Here is a 13,666-nt window from a genome sequence, read left to right as displayed (position 1 = left end):
GGGTTTGTCACCTAATTCATTGAACAAGCAGAGATTTTAGGATAAATCTGGAAAAAAATACAGAAGAAAATAAAACTGCTGTCTTAATGAATAAGGAGAAAATACTAGTAGTGGAAAGTGGAACAATCAAAAAAAAAAAAAGAACAGACCAAAAAGATATAATACTCTCAAAAAAAATTAAAAGGAAGAAACAGACAGAACTTTTTATGGGCATCTTAATACAAGCAGGGCTGATGTTAAGGGATTATTTAAACAAGTCAAGAGAAGTTATCACCAGTTAATGATGAATTTGTTAGCTTACAGGTTGTTAACACTCAAACAAACTGGTCATTAAATGTGGTTACTATTTATTTTAATGGAAATTTACTAGAGCCTTTATTTAAAGCTTTAATGGGAGGGAGAGTCACAGCATGCACACGTGGAATCCCACAAATCAAAACAGATTTGCCTGTATTTGAAACAAAAAAGAGAAATAAACATTTCACAGCATCAATGCCCACCTCTCCTTCTAGCAATAGGATATTAGGCACGTTTGGTTTCTCTGAAAGAGCTTATTAGATATGAATCTAATAAGAATCACTTGAATCTTCATTACTTTGTAGTGTCATTATGGTAAGTGGTTCTGATCTGTGTCCTTTAGAAGCACATTGCAAATCTCATTATTATTACACAGAAGTTTGGATAAAGCTCTTAAAGTCATCTCTCATGCACCTTCATCCCCTTTGAGCTTAGTGGAAGAAAAAAAAAAGAGGAAAAAATAAAAACAGAAATAACAATATATTAAAAGAGAAAGTAATAAAGCTCCAGATTTTTTTGCTTCATTACCATCATTAGCTAAAATACAGCAAGTTGCTCAGGGAAAAAAAAAATTAATTGAACCCTAATGTAAGAGTGTCCTCTAGAACACACTGTCAATAAGGTATGTAGTATAAGAAGAGGAAGCACTATTCATTGGCAGGGGGGTGAAAAAAGTGCACTGTAGTATACCTGGAGGGACAATTATACTCCTACCTCTATAACTGACAGACCACAAATTACTTCACCCTCTGCAGCATCCTCCCCTGTCATTTTACCTATTTAATTTGTCTTTCCCTACATAAGGGGTAGTAGTGATGTGCCTAAATTCTTCACACAGCTTCCTCTGTTCTCCCAGTTACAGAGAAAACAGAATAGGAGAAGTAGTCTACTGCAAACTGCAGAGAGACAATAAAAGGATACAAAAGAGTTTAGAAGCAGTAAAATTTATCAGAGAAATCTGTTCTATATAATGCCCCTAAAAGTCAAGAAATCAGCTCTGGAAGAATATCCCTCCCCACTAGTCAGCAGGACTCGCAGATTTGCCTTCAGTGAGAATCCTGAAATCAAAAGAGGTTTTAAAATCCACTATATGCTTCCTCAGTGAATAAAAACACAGGATCTTCATAAGCTCAGAGAGGTTTCTAAGCAGATCATATGATGACTGTCCAGCCCCTTAACACAGCTTTTTCAGCTCTATAACTTTCAGTTTCTGCAACATCTCTCAGGGTTAACAGGCAAGAAAATAGAAGGGGAGGAATCTTACAAGAGGGTCTGAAAGGCAAATATTTCCAATGTGGCCACACATTTATTGAGTTGGAGCTAGTTTTCAGCAGAGCTGAGCATCCACAGCTCTAATTAAAGTCCCTAATAACTCTGGGCACTCATGACTGACAAAGCTGAGGCTGTCAGGGAGGACAGGATCTGATTACTGCTCAAGCCCTGTGCAGCTCTTCAGAAATCTCACGCTGGAGCTGAGAAGTGACCTGGTGTCAGAGCTGAGAACCAGCCCCAGGAGCCTTCACCACTCAGCCTGAAAAAAATTATTTTTCTTAACTTCCCATTTCTATGATTTGCCCTTTGTCTTTCAAATATTTCTCACTTTCAACCTCCTGGGATCTGACAGCCTCCTGTCTAAATGCTCACACGTGCCAGACCCACTGTTAATATTATTTCAAAAGATATTAGGATTTCAAATGCATCTCCCTTGCCTTGTTTGCAAGAGCTTTTCAACAAAAGACTCGGGACATGTCTAAACTCCTAATATTTGCTTTGATAATACCATTTAAAGGTAAGTGGGTTGGGAATGGCAGAGAATAACTGATATTTTCATTTAGCTGCCGATGTGATTGGGATTTAGAGAACAATCTGATTGATGTCTTGGCTTCATTTACAATAAAATAATTAGGCTACTAAAATCTGGAAAGTATATTTTCATTTTAACTGGTCTGTGTGCTTAGCCCAGGCTCCAAGAAAGGACATGGAACGTTACAGGAATGGAAATGAGGGACTGGAGTAGGAGAAATGACATAATGTAGATTAGAGGCAGACAAGGAAGGATATGAAAAAGGGCTTGGCAGAATTAAAATAATCAGGAACTAAGAGGAAAAACCAAGAGTTCAAAAAAAAGATGTGGAGCATTCCATTAATCATCATTGTGGGAGGTAACAGAGGGTGGACAACAATATGAGAAAAGGACTGAAGAATCACAACTAAGAGACAGAAAGCTGTAGATATGAATAAAAAAGGCGTAAAATTACTTTTTTTTTTTTGTTCCTGTTTTTAATAGCACTCTGGTCACTGCCTAGCAGAAGCAATGAAAGGCTGGATGAAGGAAGAGAAGGCTCCCAGCTGCATGAAAAAGTTGTAAGTCCAGACCTATAAATATGTGCACCATTTAAGCATATTAAACCCCCAATAAAATGCACTTTTAAGATATTTGGATCCTTTGCATCACTCTATCACAGGACAAAGGCAGTTAAAGCACTGGACATAAAAAACAGCCCAAGGAATTTTGAATTTGATCTCGTAACTTTGTTAAAATTCAGGCATATATGTCTGCTGTGTAAGAATTCAGAAATAGAATCACATACACCAGCTGGACAGTCCTAATTATACAACTACAGAGACTCTGACAGCAAGAAGTGTAACATGAAGCACTTTTTTGAGACAAAAAAAAAAAAAAACCTTTTGTTTATATGAAGCCAAAACACAGTTCTTTCTATCTGCACACACATGGAGGACCACGAGACCACAGCTAAAAAGTTAATCACAGAGATTAAGCCAGGCATGGAGTGAGAGTGTGATAATCCAGTGGCCAACAGCATCAAAACATAATGTAAAGTTTCCAGAAGCCAGGAGTCTCAGCCAATGAACTGAAAACAACTTGAAACAAAATCAAGTAATATCTCTGCTGGATCTCTACAATCCCTCCCACAGTGTAAAACCTCCTCTGACTGACAAGAAAGGGATTAAACACTCCTCCCTTCTCCCCTGCAGTGATCACTCCATATAACCCAGATTCATGGATGTGTGGTCTTTCACACCTCCATTCCTCTGGAAGCCACTCACCCATAAAATACAGTATATGAGCTGCACTATATTAGTTGGAGAAAAATGAGGCTCTCAAAATCTGAGAGAAAGCTGGAAGAAATTTAGTCTAAGTGAATATTGCATACCCAAGGGACAGAGGTACTTGGAAGAAAATCCTGTTAAAAACAGATTGTTTTCCCCCCTCTTCAGCATCTTAACTTTTTTTCCTTTCTCTTTTCCTCTAATTTAAAATAAGTTTGTCAACCCCCAACCACGTTTTTCTCAGCACAGAGAGGTTATTTTTGGAACATATTGCCTTGTTTAACAGATACACTAAGGTTGTCTGGAATAGCTTTTCTTTTCTCAACATCAGTGAAATAAGATGTATTTGGGGTTACCTGGGTCTGGGTGCTATTCTACAAGAAAGGTGAAGACCTATCAGGGAAAAAAAAAATAAAACAAAACAAACAAACAAACAAAAAAAAATTAAAAAAAAGCCAACCAGCAGAATTCAAAAGAATAATCCTAGATATAAACCAGAAAACATATGCCAAAAATATAGGTAACAATAGTTGCCCTTGTAGTTAGGTTTTCTGTTATAGCTACGTTTCTCTGTATTCTAACAAAACTAGAGTTTCTAAAGGATAGGAAGAGGAAATCCGTGCACATTATGTCTGCTTTAGTTACCAACAATCTACCCCATCCAACCTTAAAACTGCACTACACACAGAATAAGAATGTAAGTACTTCTTAAAACTAAGGTCTCCAAATTTATGCCCTAAATAACCTTTTTGTGGTCTCTGCCACTGTCATGAAACTAGATTAATTAGCTGAAAGGTATTGCAAGTGAAACAGGGATTATGACAATGCTTCACCTTTTGCTCCTGATGTCCAAACCATCAATCAATTATTGGTGTTCATGGATGTATTTCACACAAGACAAATGAAAATCCACTTCCTTTCAGGTTAAAGTATTTTGACTTTTCACGCTATTTACTGAAAACCAACATTTGATAGCTGAGAAAACTGTACAGGTGGTACATCCAAAAAAATTCACAATAAAAGTAAATACCTCTTCACATTAAAAAGACAGACTTTTGCCCCCTATTGGCTAACCATTAATGGTGCATAAAAAATATGCGATAAGGACCTTACAAGCTGGCATGGCTCAAATACTGTATATTGATGAACCACGTTGGAATGGAAATTGGATGAAAAGTATTCTTGTAGTGGCACTTCAACCAAACTGTTGACAGATGGAGAATGGAAGCAACATAAATGCTCTCTTTTTTTGTCAGCACTATAAAAATGTCTGACTAGCCCATGAAAGATGCAGATGAAAGCTTAGGCTGCCATTAGAAACTGTGACTCACCTCAAGCAATAACTCATTCCCATGGTATTATGAAAATGGTTTTATTGCAGAGGTTTACTTCTCCCCCTTCTGCAAAAATTGCTCCTTATCAGCAGTGCAGAAATAAAGCCAGAAACTCCCAATCTTTTAAATTTCTCTATGCAATCTCTTTCCCAACGGTCAGGAATTTCATTAAATGGAACATTTGATTAAACCAGTTTGCAAGCCTTTCTGAAACTGACCCCATTATCTGAAATACAGCACTTTCAAGTGTCCTGCCATTAGTTCACAGCAGCTTAGCTGCCTGTTGCACTTATTTATCTGAGTATTAATGTTCTTCCAACTGCCTTGATGGGAATCCAAAACTTTTGGCAGACCAGGACCAGAAATCAAACGGAGCTAATAAGGGCAGGAAGAAATTCAGAAGCAGTGTCCAATAAGGGGGTTGAGATTGAGATTGGTTTTGTTGGAGTCCAGGTGGTGTTTTTTGGAGGTGTCTTTTGATGCACACTGCATTTTGTTACAGCTTGTTTCTAAGCAGTCAAGCTTCATTAGAGAGTGTGGGAATCTAGGGCTTCCCTCTGGCTGCCCTGGAATGTCTGGGACCCTGGCAGGGGTCAGGAACCCCCTGGACAGAGCCCCCAGAGACACTGGCTGTGATCTCTGTCCATAGAAAAGAGTTTTCAATGTTACAGCATGAATTACCAGCTCTGAGTGTTTGATATCAGTAATAATTAAGTGTGGCATGGGTGCAAAAGTAAAATTTTAGGATTCTAGATTAGGGGTCCAAAGGGGACAAGATGGAGGAAATTGGGTGTGCCTTGTCCTTTTTCTCCTCCTTCATGCCCTCCATGTCTCACTGTGGTGTTGGCATTTTTCTGTTGGTTCAGGCTGGGGACACACTGTCCAACGTAGGTGACAGATATTGGCACGTTCTTGTAAATCCAGCCCAGGGAGTTTCTGGTATTTAATGTTTGTAACATCCCACTGAGGGCAGAGCCCCACACGCTGCCCTGCAGGACAGAGCTGGGCAGGGCAGCAGAACATGTTAGAGATAAACAGAATAAACAACCTTGGAACCAGCACAGACCAATTATGACTTCTGCTTTGGCAGCGGGGCTGACAGACAGAGACTTTCTACATCTCAGGATCATCAATAACACAGATTCCAACAAGAGAGCAAAACAGAGACAGGTGTATTTTCAAGTCAAACACTCACAAAATCCAAGGTATGAATGATCTCCATCATCAGCACCACTGGAAGTTGCATCAGTACATCCTGAAGGCACTGCAGTCTCCCAGGGCACAGGAATTTAGCACAGGAAGCAAATGTTTAGAGTCAGTGCAAGGCAGCAGAAGGCATCCGTATCAGACCCTGCAGTCTCCTCATCATACCAGTGCCCTACAGAATGTGCAGCTAACACACCACAGCAGCTTTATCCATATGTTTTGACACTCCAAAGTCAATTTTTTTGGCAGCCAGTTTCAGGAATCCCACTGTAAACCTATCCTGATGGACTGGCCAAACCTCATAGGATGGCTGCAATGAAAGAATGCAGCCTCATTTGGTTAAAATAAATTTTTAGTTTTGTTTTCTTCAATGTTTTAGGAATCTTTACAGCCAAAAAAAAAAAAAAATCTAGGCAAGTTTGGCTTCAAATGGTGCTGACAGCATCTTGTCTAGGCCAGTAAGTCCACTGCCTCCACTTTTTTCATCAGTCACATACACATGCTCATAAAAAAGAAGGGGAAACAGTGGCAGAAATAGGGTGGTACATCTCTGCCAAGCAACTCTAAATCACAAAATGAATAAAAAACAAACTTGGAACAGGCCTGACAGACAGAGAATATTTTCTCGACTCAAAGGAAACCCTAAATGGCAATTTTATGACTGTGGTAATTTTTCAAGTTACATACTACAAGAGGGTATTGTGGGCTCCAACAATCAATGCTCCCACTAGATAGGGAAGAGAATGGCTGGAACAGCTCCTCAGCCTCTGGTGGCACTCAGCCCTTTGCTGCTCAGACACTGATGTGAATATCTGCAAGAAAACATTCACAATAGGAGGGTATTTCTGAGAAGCAGATTTACTTTTCCTTCAAGATGCCTCTAGTGTCACACAGATTTTCCACAAAGAGGGTCTCATTCCCCAGATTGGGCATGTTGGACACACCACATGTTCCAATAGCCACAGGAAGACACTTGCACACCAGCTTAGATTAATTTTTTCATAACCACTGATGTATTGACACAGAAGAGTAGCAGTAGTTGCACTTCATGTTTGGGAGACCTCATTCTCCTCACATGCTCAGAGATAGGACCCATCCACCCTTTTAATCTTTGAATCTACAGCTCTGAGCTAGATTTTCCTCAAGCTGCGTTTTGGGCAGCCAAGTGGCTCTGCACAGAGAAAGGGAGTTCATAATCCTGTACTCAGGTCTATTTACAAAAAAATCTTAGACAACAAAGACCACTCTGTTCTTGGTGAGGAAGATGAGCACCTGCCTTGGATCACAGTCATCTGCTCCAAAACCATACGGCCAGCTGAGCTGATCACTCAGATGTGTATTTACTGCTGTAGAAGTACAAACTCAGAGGCTATTTACAGAAAAACATTATTTGCCACCGTTACCAATGCTTAAATCTTCCAGCATTTCTTTGTTAAACCACACCTTATCCCCCTTTTCATCCTTACCAGTCTCAACCTCCAAAGGCTCTTTTAAGGGACAAAGTTCTTCAGAGAGAGGAGAAAATATATTTTCATTTAGTATCCATCTTATGGTAGAAGCTAGTTTGAGTTCAGCAAGGTAACATTAGTAAAGCCCTGTATACTGAAACATTTGTTTAAATCAGAAGTGACTTATACATTCAGCATTTGCTGAGTCTGGTCCTTATTAGAGAGCTTTACAAACAGATTGTGCATTTTAAATTTAAAATGACAGACTGTGTCTGATGTTGAAAACTTTGCTACCTTGCTTGTACAGTAATGTTCATACAAAAGTTTTTTTTTTAAATGTGCTTGATTTGCATAACACCATTATGAGTTTCACTGTTGCAGACTCCTTTAATAACAATGGGGTGCTATGGATTGACATGATCACTTATTATAGCTTCAAATAATATGTAAATAACATTTAAATGGCTTCTCCCAGGGCCATTACTGTCAGTCAAATTAATACCTACATTTTGGCTTCTCATTTTTATGTCCGTAGCTAACATTAAGAAATAAAAAAAGCAACTTACACACAAAACCTGTAACAAGCAGCTCTTTTGCTAACAATCTGGTTTAAACTGTCAGGAAAACAACAGAACTGACTTGCAATGCCAAAGCTATAATTTTGGTTGCCCTGTTGGTTCCCAATGCCATAAAGATTAGAATAAATTTTGTGTCAGGACAACTACTATTCATGGACATCATCTTAAAAGTGATGATCTAAAGAATTTTATCATCAAGAGAGGCGCCCCCAGTACTCTCAGTAATGCTGATCCTGTAAATTTTGCGTGCATTTTCATCACCAGATCTCAAGATGATTTATAAAACTGTATCATGGACCACTAGCAGGGGCAGCAACACCAGGGTACAGACACCAAAGGGTTCTCAGCAATTTTTCATTAGCATCTCATGAAGGGCTCTGCACAATATTGTGGCAGAAGGAAACACTCTCCCTGGAGGCTCCATATCCCCAAGGAAACACTCTCCCTGCAGGCTCCATGCCCACCTGCAATGCCTTCCATTGCCAAAACTACCTGGACACTGATCACCCCCATGCTGAAAGTGGGGTGCACCATGTGTACAAGACAGAGGCACTTCAAAGAGACACAAGAGTCACAAACACAGCCAGGTGTCCTGCAGGTACAGCTACTGCACTTGTGTGACATACAGCAACACAAAACCTTGGCTGTCTGTCTCAGCCTGCCACAGCTGAGACAGCCACAACACACAGAGCATCACCAACTTCAGAAAGCTTTGAGCATTTGCCCACACAGAGCAACACTTACCACTTCAGAAGGCTTCAGGCATCTGCCCACACACACAGCAACATCATGTCACAGCAGAAAACTTCAGGCAGCTGCCCTTCTGGTTTTTTAGCCCAACATTTATACCCCTGATGTTGATTCACTGCACCTGTGTGCCCTCTGTTCTCTTTAGTGGTTGGTCAGTGGGCACTCCCTGGCTCATTGCTGTCAGTGCTTTCACCTGCTTTTCACAGCTGTGCCCATTGGGGATGGGGCTCAGCCCCACTCCCAATCACCACAAACTATTCCTACAAGCCCCAGTCCTGAAACGTAAATTTAAGGAATTTAGAGATTTTAGAGGAGCTAAGATTTTAGTTAGAGATAAGCCTCACTAGAGTTAATTAAAATAAATGAGTAGGCCTTGATGAAGTTAAGAGTCAGTAGTTAACTAATAATTGATTGCTTGTCAACACACTGTTTAGTTAGCTGGGTTTATAATGAAGAATACACAAACTGAAATATAGCTTTTAGGAACATAAGACAATTGTGGACCTCCTCTGTTCTGAAACCAGTTGAAGACAAGGAATGGGAGCTCTACCAGGACTTCATTTGTCATATTTGCATTGAAAAGGTAGAAAGGTCTTCATTGACTTCCTCATTTTGGGACCACTCCCCGTGAAAGGGACACTGAGCCATTTCAAGGAACAAAATTCATGCTGAATGGCTTTTGGAGTGATTGGCATACAAAGTGAGGAATGGGATGTACCAAAATTATCAATATGTATTTGTATTTTGTGTATTCAATACTTGTATGGATAAAAAGACTCTGTAATCACCTGGAAGCTGTGGTGTGGATTTGGGAGCTTTCCCACACACAATAAACACACACTTTCTAACTTTAAACTGTTAGAGAGTTTTTGTCCGTCACTGTTGGATATTGGTACTAGATCAATATCCATATTTTTTAATAAATCAGTGCTGTTTCATGTAAAATTCTTTTTGCAGCTGTGTCCCTTTCCCTGTGCACACAGAAGGAGAGCCAGCAGCATGTATCTCAGCACATTGTGCTGCTTTCTTCCTTCTGGCAGAAAAAATGTCCTTTGCAGTGCAATTATGATGCCACAAAGATCCAATAAAGTACCAGCACCACATGGCAGAGCCTGGGCTTCACCCAGCTTGCAGGAAAACAGCTCAGTGTAGCCAGATGTGTCCAGTTGTGGATGTCTCCATGAGGGGGAGATTATTTTTGAGGGCTACATTTAAAATTAACACCACAATTTCTTATGTCAGTCATCTTTACTCTGCAATATATTCATGAGCAACATTCAACCTAATGCATGTAGTTAATACTGCTACAAAAAACCCAAATCAATAAACAAAAAAAGACTTCACCATTTACTGAAGAGGAAAAAATAATAAAAAGTACAAAGTAAGTCCATGGCTCAGATTTCTGCCACAGAGAGGCTTTTTTTTTTGGTTTCTCTATTTTGGGATGAGGAGCTACTTTTTTCTTTTGTGAAGTTCAATCACAGCTACAGTTTCTCAGAGAGAAATTTGTCCTCTACCCTCAGAAAAGATGGTTTTATTGACTAAGCCTCTTGGCACATTCCCAGCCAGGAGGAAAAAGCTGGAATTATGGGGTCTTAACCAGCACCTGAGAGCTGCTCAATGTCTTCCCTGCCTTAGGGGTTTTTATACTGACCCCAAGCAAACCACTTGACACTTTTACTTCAATTCTCCACCTGTAGGGTTGTATCCTCCATGCAATAAAAAGGCTGTGAGGTGGCAACGCTGAGCTTGAGGTGCTCAACTACAATTTCTTGAGTGGCCTCATCAGTAATCAATATAAACAGCGACAATTAAATGATTGCTAAAGCTGTTGTTTGTCTGTGGCAAGCACATTTCTCTCCCTCTCAGGATTTCTTATAGAGGTGCACGGAGAGAAATGAAAGAAAACAATTTCTATTTCTGCTCCTTGTTTTTCCCATGTGGAATGTGTTTGGAGAATTGTTTACCTGGGGTGATTGCTTGATGAGATTCTGGTGAGGATTGTTTGAGCCTGATGGCCAATCCAACCCACCTGGGGCTGGACTATTGAGAGAGGGTCATGAGTTGTGTTAGAGATAGAGAAAATAGTATGGAGTTTTAGTATCCTCCTTTTATATAGTATATTCATGTATTTTAGCATAGTTATAATAAATAAATAATTCAGCCTTCTGAATTGAGTCAGACATCATCATTTCTTCCCATTGGGTTCACCTGCATTTACAATAATTTGTCCTTTGCTATCCATCCCCAAAATTCCTGCTGAGGCAATGCCAACCAGCCTGACCTGTCCTTTTCAGCAGAATAAGACCTATGTGCAGGGCTGAGCAGGACTAGGATGAAACAATTAGAAAATGCAGCACACCTCACATATGTCCTTATGTAGGAAAGCCAGAAATATTAGCATAATCACAGCGTGCTCTTTTAGCATTAGAATTAAAACTGGAGAGGGGAGGCAGAGGGAGCAAGGCTGTTAGTGCAGACAATTCAGCCAGACAACAGTTGGCCTTACTAATTAGCAAAACAGTGCCACTTTAAGAGCTCTCTTTGGGTAATCCTCAGGGAATTTCAGACATCAAGGCAGCTAATATGCTTTTCAGAAAAACTGGCAAGAGCTAAAACCTGCACAGCCAAATACCTATGTGCAAGGAATCACTACCATGAGCAAGTTCCATGCTGAGAAAAGCCTGGATTCATTCACTCACTCATTCATAAAAATATTGCCAGCCTGCAGGTTCCACTGCAGGTCTCCTAACACTTGTGTTTTGCTTTGTCCTGCACTCTCCTGTCAAGCTCTTGAAAGTGGATGATTATCAGAAAGTAACATTTTTAATGTGCATTTCTTACCCTGTTAAGGAAGAAAACTCAGAAGTGAACTTCTTAAGCCCAAGCATGAGAATAGAATTAAATAAACCTGCTTCATTCCTCTTGGGGAGCTTCAGAGAATTTTGGAAAAGAAAAGAATGTGAGGTGTTTTTTTTTTTTTAAGTCTGGAACTGGGCTTAAAAATATATCTTGCTGGCTATCAAAAGGGCATCATTTGAGTAAATCTAACCCCTTGTTTCCATGCTTATCCAAAGGATGCCTCTGTTCTCCCAGCCTGCAGCCAGCCCCCACCATGGGGCTGCTGTGTGCTCCTCATGGCAAGTTAACATGCAAGCCAGGCTTCCAGCAGGTCCCCAGCCCTACCTACTGAGCTGGAGATGAAAGAAACAATTCTTCTGGGAAAAGCTGTGTACTTCATACTGAATTACGCTTACTTCAGCCCATATTAGGGTATTTAAGGCACTGCTGATTATTTAGCATAATGATTCGACTAAGGGCATTCATTATAAGGCTGTCTTGGAAGACAGAGAGATCAGTTCTCCTGTACAGAGTATTTTGGCTCTATCAAGCATATGATGGCTGCAGAGAAAGATATGCCTGAAGTATAGCATACAAGAATAATAACCCTAAATGTTGAAAGCATATTAATATTTCATCAGGGGAACCAGAAAAGCTGCAAAACGTTATGGGCCCTATCATATGATAATTATTTGATAGGACACTACATCCAGCCACAGGGATAATTCTCAGGGTTTACAACTGCTCTATTTTCATTGGCAGGCCTGGCAGGCAGCACTGGACACACTGACAGCAGGAATTTGGTTGAGGGAACAAGTCCTGAGTAATTAATCTGTGTCATGGCAGGATCTGGTTTCAGAGAAGTCAAGCTCCTTACTGGCACTACTCTCTAAGCTTTGTGTCCAGCCCAGCTGTCCCATTTCTTCTGTTCATATAAGTCAAATGACTGCTGCTTGCTACAGAACACAGTGGATTTGAATCATTTGTTCTGAATTAGTGTGCCACAACATTTTGGTTTTGTCCAGCCCACTCGTAGATGAATTGTCAAATGCTAAAAATGTCCTGAGATATAGGTGTTTGAATTTAAACACCCAAACTGGCCAGTCCTACAAGCCACTCAGAAGGCTGAGTTCAGGCTTCAAGCATGAGGCTTGTACAGCAGCTTAGTGGGAAAAAAGGTACAACCCAGTTGTTTGCATCTCAGAAAATAACTCCTCAAAAGAGCCTGGACTATGATTCATGCAGACATCCACCCATCTCCCAGTAACAGTACTGAAAGATGCCAAAAAGCCTCAGAGGGTGATGCTAGAAGACATAAAATAGGAAAGATACCACAAAAGCCTAATGTTGTGAAAAAAGCCTGATGTTTCAGTCCTTCTAACCCACAGTTAAGGAGACAGATTATAACATCAAAAGAAAAGTCAGAAACTTAAAAATTCAAACCTGAAAAAGAGCAAGTTGTTCTGAAGAACTTAGAATTGTACTAAAATCTTATTGTCATGGGACTTAAAAAGGCCAAGACCATGGCAAGACTGAAAGCAGGGTTAGGAATTTACATGGTTAAAGAGAATATCTGCTAATTTACCTTTTGAATGGGAGAGACCCTACAGGGTGCTTCAGTGTTTCACCCAATCTTTAAATTTTTAACACCTTATTTTCATCTCCATTCCAGCTGCTTACACCATGTGTGTTGCATGACATTTAAATGTCTCAATAACTGTATTTTCCTGGAGGTCCCTAGGTGAGGCTAGGCTTGACCCAAAAACTGAAGTTAAGACAGGCTGATGTCATTTCACTACTCATCTTCTACAGTCCTGAGCATGGCATTGAACCTGTCCTTTCCACTTCTGTGCAGAGTAACAAAGGCAAGCTTTGATACTATTCTAAAGGGTTTTAATTTCTGGAGGAGAAATGACCACTCACAATGTTCTTCCTCTTAGGATTTCCCTACTTATTTAACTTTAAAATTAATTAAACTGTCAAACCAGCAGCCTGGAGGTTTTTCTTTGTTTCTCTCATGTATTTGTTGCATATATTGGCTCACACATTAAAGCACAGAAGTATACGTGCCATATTGTGGTACATCAAAACACTGCCTTTCCTTGAAACTCAGATTCAGCAGTCTTATTTTTTTATTATT

The 13,666-nt window shown here is 40.0% G+C and overlaps 1 protein-coding gene across 2 annotated transcripts in view; it reads right to left on the bottom strand.

Annotated features, from left to right (window-relative positions):
* LOC146768063 (uncharacterized) overlaps positions 1-13,666 on the bottom strand; it is a 518,279-nt gene that overhangs the window by 442,811 nt on the left and 61,802 nt on the right. For both annotated transcript variants that reach the window (XR_014954527.1, XM_085577230.1), the window contains exon 1: positions 1-13,666. This exon is cut by the window's left edge and continues 15,718 nt beyond it; it is cut by the window's right edge and continues 61,802 nt beyond it. The gene's annotated coding sequence lies outside the window, so the exon portion shown is untranslated.

Source organism: Lonchura striata, chromosome 3 (genome assembly GCF_050655825.1).
Source record: "Lonchura striata isolate lonStrDom1 chromosome 3, ASM5065582v1, whole genome shotgun sequence".
Taxonomy (NCBI): Eukaryota; Metazoa; Chordata; class Aves; order Passeriformes; family Estrildidae; genus Lonchura; species Lonchura striata.
Note: the sequence above shows the minus strand (reverse complement) of the source record. Positions and strands in the feature narration are given on the sequence as shown.